The sequence below is a fragment of the Camelus dromedarius genome, chromosome 9 (assembly GCF_036321535.1).
Source record: "Camelus dromedarius isolate mCamDro1 chromosome 9, mCamDro1.pat, whole genome shotgun sequence".
NCBI classification, from domain to species: Eukaryota; Metazoa; Chordata; class Mammalia; order Artiodactyla; family Camelidae; genus Camelus; species Camelus dromedarius.
The window spans coordinates 71653947-71661573 of NC_087444.1; the positions used below are offsets into that span (position 1 = coordinate 71653947).

At 39.2% G+C, this 7627-nt stretch overlaps 1 non-coding gene across 1 annotated transcript; it reads right to left on the reverse strand.

Moving 5' to 3' along the window:
- Positions 1-4997: 4997 nt before the first annotated feature.
- TRNASTOP-UCA (transfer RNA opal suppressor (anticodon UCA)) lies at positions 4998-5084 on the reverse strand. The gene has a single exon. It is a non-coding gene; the product is annotated as a tRNA-Sec (tRNA).
- Between the last annotated feature and the right edge of the window lie 2543 nt (positions 5085-7627).

Here is a 7627-nt window from a genome sequence, read left to right on the forward strand (position 1 = left end):
TATAGCACAGGGAATTATATACACGATCTTATGGTAGCTCACAGAGAAAAAAATGTGACAATGAATATATACATGTTCATGTATAACTGAAAAATTGTGCTCTACGCTGGAATTTGACAAAACATTGTAAAATTATTATAAATCAATAAAAAATGTTAAAAAAAAAAACAAAGAGAAATAGGGGAAAAAAAGGGAAGAAACAGATAATTTGAACAGACTGATCACGAGAAGTGAAACAGAATCCATAAACAAAACAAAAAAATGAAACAAAACAGAACCTCCTTGCAAAAAAAAAAAGTCCAGGATTGGATGGCTTCTCTGGGGAATTCTACCAAACATACAAAGAAGACTTTATAGTAATTCTTCTCAAACTCTTCCAAAAGATTGAAGAGGAGGGAACACTCTTAAACTCATTCTATGAAGCCACCATTACCCTGATACCAAAACCAGACTATCAAAAAAGAAAATTACAGACAAATATCTTCAATGAACATAGATGCAAAAATGCTCAACAAAATATTAGCAAGCCAAATCCAACAACACATTAAAAAAGATCATACACTATGATCAAGTTGGATTCATCCCAGTATCACAAATAGGGTTCAACTCATGCAAATCAATCAATGTGATACACCACATCAATAAAAGGAATGACCAAAACCTTCTTTTGATGATCATCTCAATAGATGCAGAAAAGGCATTGGATAATATTCAGTATCAATTCGTGATAAAAAAAAAAAACTCTTACCAAAGTGGATATGGAGGGAACATATAGCAACATAATAAAAGCTGTTTATGACAAACACACAGCCAACATAATGCTCAATAGTGAAAAGTTGAAAGCCTTCCCGCTAAAATCTGAAACAAGACAAGGATGCCCACTCTCCCCACTTCAATTCAACATAATATTGGAAGTCCTAGCCATAGCAATCAGAAAAGAAAAAGAAATAAAAGGGATTCAGATTGGAAGGGAAGAAGTAAAGTTGTCACTATATGCAGATGATATGATACTATATACAGAAAACCCTAAAGATTCCACATAAAAACTACTAGAGCTCATAAACGAATTCAGCAAGGTAGCAGGTTACAAGATTAACATACATAAATGCATGGCATTTCTTTACACTAACAATGAAATATCAGAATAGGAAAGAAAACAATCCCTTTTTAAATTGCATCAGAAAAATACTTAGCAATAAACTTGACTAAGGAGGTGAAAGACTTATATACCGAGAACTATAAAACACTGTTAAAGGAAATTAAAGATGAGTTAAAGAAATAAAAAGATATCCCATGCTCTTAGATTGGAATAACATTGTTAAAATGGCCCTACAACCCAAAGTAATCTACAGATTTAAAGTAATCCCTATCAAAATACCCAGGACATTTTTCACATAACTAGGATAACCCTAAAATTTATATGGAATCATAAAAGACTCAGAATTGCCAAAGCAATACTGAAGAAAAAAGAATGAAGCTGGAAGCATAATCCTCCCAGACTTCAGACAATACTACAGAGCTACAGTAATCAAAACGGCATGGCATTGGCACAAAAACAGACATATGGATCAAAGGAACAGAAACAGAGCCCAGAAATAAACCCACACACTTACAGTCAATTAATCTTTGACCAAGGAGGCAAGAATATACAATGGAGAAAAGACAGTCTCTTAGGCAAGTGGTATTGAGAAAGCTGGACAGCTCCATGTACATCAACGAAGTTAGAACACTCCCTCATACCATACACAAAACCCCCAAAGGCTTAAAGACTTAAACATAAGACAAGAAACCACAAATCTCCTAGAAGAGAACATAGGCAAAACATTTTCTGACATAAATTGTAGCAATGTTCTCCTAGGTCTGTCTCCCAAGCAATAGAAATAAAAGCAAAAATAAACAAATGGGACCTAGTTAAACTTATAAGCTTTTGCACAGCAAAGAAAACTATAAACAAAATGAAAAGACAACCTATGGACTGGGAGAAAATATTGGTAAACAATGAAACCGACAAGGGCTTACCTTCCAGAATATACAAACAGCTCATACAACTCAGTACCAGCAACAACAACAGCAAACAACCCAATCCAAAAATGGGCAGAAGACCTAAACAGACATTTCTGCAATGAAGACATACAAATGGCCAAGAGGCACATGAAAAAATGCTCAGTATCACTAATTATCAAAGAAATGCAAATCAAAACTACAATGAGGAAAAAAAATGACAATGAGGTATCACCTTACACCAGTCAGAATGGCCATCATTAAAAAGTTCACAAACGATAAATACTAGAGAGGGTGTGGAGAAAAGGGAACCCTCCTACACTGTTGGTGGCAATGTAATTTGGTCCAGCCATTATGAAAAGCAGTATTGAGATTCCTGAAAAAACTGAAAGTAGACTTACTATATGATCCAGCAATCTCATTCCTGTTCATATATCTGGAGAAAACTCCAATTCAGAAAGATACATGCACCTCAGTGTTCATAGCAGCACTATTTACAATAGCCAAGACATGGAAACAGCCTAAATGTCCATCAACAGATGACTGGATAAAGAAGATGTGATATATTTATACAATGGAATACTACTCAGCCATAAGAACCGACAACATAACACCATTTGCAGCAACATGGATGCTCCTGGAGAATGTCATTCGAAGTGAAGTAAGCCAGAAAGAGAAAGAAAAATACCATATGAGATCGCTCATATGTGGAATCTAAAAAAAAAAAAAAAAAAAAAAAAAAAGCATAAATACAAAACAGAAATAGACTCACAGACATAGAATACAAACTTGTGGTTGCCAAGGGGGTGGGGGGTGGGAACAGATAGACTGGGATTTCAAAATTGTAGAATAGATAAACAAGATTATACTGTATAGCACAGGGAAATATATACAAGATCTTATGGTAGCTCACAGAGAAAAAAAATGTGACAATGAATATATATATGTTCATGTATAACTGAAAAAATGTGCTCTACACTGGAATTTGACCCAACATTGTAAAATGATTATAAATCAATAAAAAGTGTTAAAAAAAAAAAAAGAGTTGTGGTATATATATAATGGCATACTACTCAGCCATAAAAAAGAATAAAATAATGTCATTTGCAGCAACATGGGAATGATCTGGAAATCATCATACTAAGTGAAGTAAGCCAGACAGAGAAAGAAAAATACCATATGATATCACTCATATGTGGAACCTAAAAAAAGGACACAAATGAATTTATTTACAAAACAGAAAGAGACTCACAGACATAGAAAACAAATGTATGGTTACCAGGGGGGAAAGGTGAGGAAGGGATAAAGTGGGATTCTGGGATTTGCATATACTAGCTACTATATATAAAATAGCTTATCTACAAGGTCCTACTGTCTAGCACAGAGAACTATATTCAATACCTTGTAATAGCCTATAATGAAAAAGAATATGAAAAGGAATATACATACACACATATATGTGTAACTGAATCACTATGCTGTATACCAGAAATTAATACAACATTGTAAACTGACTATACTGCAATAAAAAAATTAATTAAAATGGAAAAAGACACAATGAAATACTACTCAGTTATAAAAAAAAAAGAATAAAATAATACCATTTGCAGCAACATAGGTGGACCTGGAGATTATCGTACTAAGTGAAGTAAGTCAGAGAAAGACAAATATCATATGGTATCTCTTATATGTGTCATCTACAAAAATGACACAAATGAACTTATTTACAAAATAGAAAGAGACTCACAGACTTAGAAAACAAACTTATGGTTACCAGGGGGGAAGGAGGGTGGGAAGGGGTAAATTGGGAGTTTGGGATTAGCAAATACACACTGCTATATATAAAATAAATAGACAACAGTGTCCTGCTGTATAGCACAGGGAACTATATTCAATATCTTGTAGTAACCTATAATGAAAAGGAACATGAAAATTTATACATATATATTAAATATATATATATATATATATGTGAATCTCTATGCTTTACACCAGAAACTAATACATCGTAAATCACCTATACTTCAATTAAAAAAAAAAAGACATTTAGAAGGCAGGACAGGCAGAACTTCGTGAGTAGCTGGCTTGGTAACGACAGCACAGGGCAGTGGTAAATAGCATAAGCCAGAAGTCTGAGAGCCGAGCGGCTGAAGCGTACCAAAGCTGGGTGACCTTGGAGAAGAGACTTCACCTTTCTGAACCCGTTTCCTCAGCTGTAGAATGGGGCTAAGGGAAGCAGTGAGCTCCTACCTGGTAGCGCTGAGCACAGAGTAAAGTTGCAGTTATCACCATCCTCATCGCTGTTACTGGGGCCAGACTGATTCTTCGCCTGGAATATTCTCCCCTTCTGCTGGCTTATCCACGCTCATCCTTCAGGTGCAAGCTCAAGTGTTGCTGACACCCTACCTGAACTCAGTTCTCCTTATAAGATGTCCTCATAGGTTTTGTACCTGCTTTCCCAGTAGTTATCACTTTTGTGGTGGTTAATTAAATGTGTAATTAGTGGTGGTTTAATGTTTGTCTCCTTCACTGGACTGGGAGAACCACGAGGCCAGAGTCAAGGTTTTATCGTCACGACTCTACCCCCAACGCAGCTCGGTGTCGGGCTGGGCACCCAGCAACCACTGAGCAGATGCTTGTTGAATGAGTAAATGAATGAGTGATCAAATGAATATTTAACTGATTAATAAGTGCATGCGTGGTTAAGTACACGAGTGAGTAAATGACTGAGTAAGTGAGTAAGCAAACGAAGAGGAGGAATCCAGGATCACTCTCAAGCTGTAAATATCCTAGAACTGAGAGTGTAGATGAGTTGTTCATCTTTTGGAGTTCTTCGATATTGCCGGGGGGAAAAATGTAACCACAGGAAGAGATACGCGTGGCGTAGGATAAATTGTGATGCAGAGGAGTACGGCGACATCTCTAGGGACGGGTCCGAGGTCCTTCGGGATAAACCGCATTCTAATATTAAGTTTGGAGAAAAGAGAAGTGTTGCACGCCCGAAAGGTGGAATTGAACCACTCTGTCGCTAGACAGCTACAGGTTTGAAGCCTGCACCCCAGACCACTGAGGATCATCCGGGCAGAGAAATAGGCCCCCTCTACAGCTATATAAAAGCCAAAAATTCTATCTTTTTATAGTCATGGCTGCATAATTTGGTGGGATATAAGACTGTCGAAATCAATATATATAAATTCTCTCTAGCTATTTATTACGTAGTATGTCTTTCAAATGTTGTCTTTGCTTTATATTGATTGAATCATTGTCAATTTGGAAACCTCCTCATTTGCATAGCGCCTCGTATTCTGGGAAACGGCGCGCCGGAGGACCAGCGCTCTAGCTTCTAGCTCTTAAAGAGAAGAGCCACCTTTTCCAAGCGAGAAGCCAATGTTTTTAACAGAAGAGACTCATACTTCGGCATTCAGAAGCCCCTTCCTTGAAAAATCCGAATTCGAGTGAGTAGGTGCCTGCTAGAGTCTGACTTAGCCCAGCCCCGTAGGCTCCGGGCTGGCGGTTATAGGGCTGGTGCGACACCTGCTGCTCTTTTGTGGGAACTTCAGCTACCTACGGAGCCCTATGTTCATGCAAAAGTTCAGTGAGCACCTATTGAATCCCAGGCACTGCCATAGGTACTGTCAATGGATGACAGGATTTCTGTCCCCATTGATCTTAGACACTAGGGATCATCGATTTTTGCACCTGAATTTTATACTGAGGAAAGTGAGGCGTAGGAACGGAGAGTACTGTACCGTAGTTCACACAGCCCATCCACTTGGGAGACTCATACCTGTGTCATAATTATTATTACAAAAAAAGGTGATCTTTTCACAACCCAAGCAAGTGACCCTTTGATGACAATATCATTCCCCGGAAATCTCCCATGGCTCCATCTCAGAGTCAAAATTCTCACGACAGCCTTACAGTCCCTATGGTCTAGTCCCTTTCACTCCTCTGACCCTATCTCCTACTCCTCTCTCCTCATATACTTGGCTTCAGGCAGATAGATTCCTTCCTGCACACACTAGGCATGCTCCCTTCTCGAGGCCATGGCGTTTATTCTTCCCCGTGCCTGAATCTCATTTCATCTACATGTTTACATGACTCACTGCTTCCCTTACCTCTGGCCTCTGCTTAAATATCACCACTTAACGAGGCCTTCCCTGACCACCCAGTTTAAAATAGCAAGCCCTGTCACCGTGTCCCCTTTCCCTGATGGACTTTTCTCCATCACCCTGATCACCACCTGCCATATTCTATGTGTATTTGCTTATTGTCTCGCTGCTCCCACTAGAATATCAGCTCCATGAAAGCATAGATTTTGTTTTGGTTCATTTCTGTGTCTCTGACCTAAACAGTGCTTGCGCACTTAGCAGATGTTCACTAAATGTTCGTAGGATGAATACAAGAATATTATCAGTATCCTTCTCTGAGCCTCAGTTTCCCCATCCGGAAAACAAGACTAGCCCCACTAGGAGGAATCATAACAAGCAAATCCTGCTTGGCAAATCTGGATTCAAGAGAAGCCCCCTTAAGTCCTCCCTCTTTTAGTTAGCTTGCTGCTGCTAGACAACTCTTGTATACAAAGTCTGGGGCTGTAACTATTACTCCTGTAACATCATTATCTATCTTCTAAAATGTGACATCCATCATTAGAGGCAAGATTTTAGGTGATGCACAAACAGATTAAATGGTAATGGTTTTGTGTTTATTTTAACTGTTACATTCTATTTCTGGCAAGCGATGCTGACTTCCCTGGTGGTGAAGTGACATTTTCTTTTAAAAGAAATTTGTTTTATTATTTTTTAATAAGCCAACTTAAAGAAAAAAAATTAGATAAATAGCGGAATAGGTGATATAAAGATCAACCAGGTCGTGAGGAGATGACTGAGGTTTGGGAAATGGTGTCACAGCTAAGAATAGCAACTTCTGTTTATTGGACATTTATTCTATGCCAGTGACAGGGGCTTTACATGTAGGCAGCTTATGGTGAATATTTTCCATTTGAGGAAACTGAGGCTGTAAGAGATGAAGTCACTTGCTCAAGGTCACGCAGCTAAAAATTAGAGAAGTTGATTCAAATCAAGGCCTAGGAGTCTTTAGACTCCAATTGCCTGCCTCCTCCTCCTCCAGCTTACAGTTTTAGAACCTGAAGCCCAAAGAGGCCATGAGGGCCTGTGCTTACTCCCAAAGCAGCTGAAATGGAAAGAAGTGCGTGGGTGAGAAGATAGACATGGTTAGATATAAGGGGGTGCAGGAGGAGTCCAGGGCCATACCTGGGTCTCTGGCCGGGTGACGACGTGGGCAGAGAGGACATCCCTGAGTTGGAAATCAGGTAGGACAAGGAAGAGGTTTGAGTGAGTTTGTCGGGGGAATAGTCCAAAAGACAGCTGGATACACGGGTCTGGGACTCAGGTGAGATGGAGGGACAGCAGGCAGAGTGTGGGGATCGACTAGTGATGTCTGTCTTGAGCACAGGCATGGAAAGTGGCTGTGAAGGTTGGCTAGCCCTGGGATTGGCCATCTCTTAGGTAGTAGAGGGTAAGTTTACTCCTTGAGTATCACTCAGCTGCTTTTCAGTGCGGGAAAGTGAAGGCTGGAGGGGGCTGGAAGCACAGGAGTCCTTGCG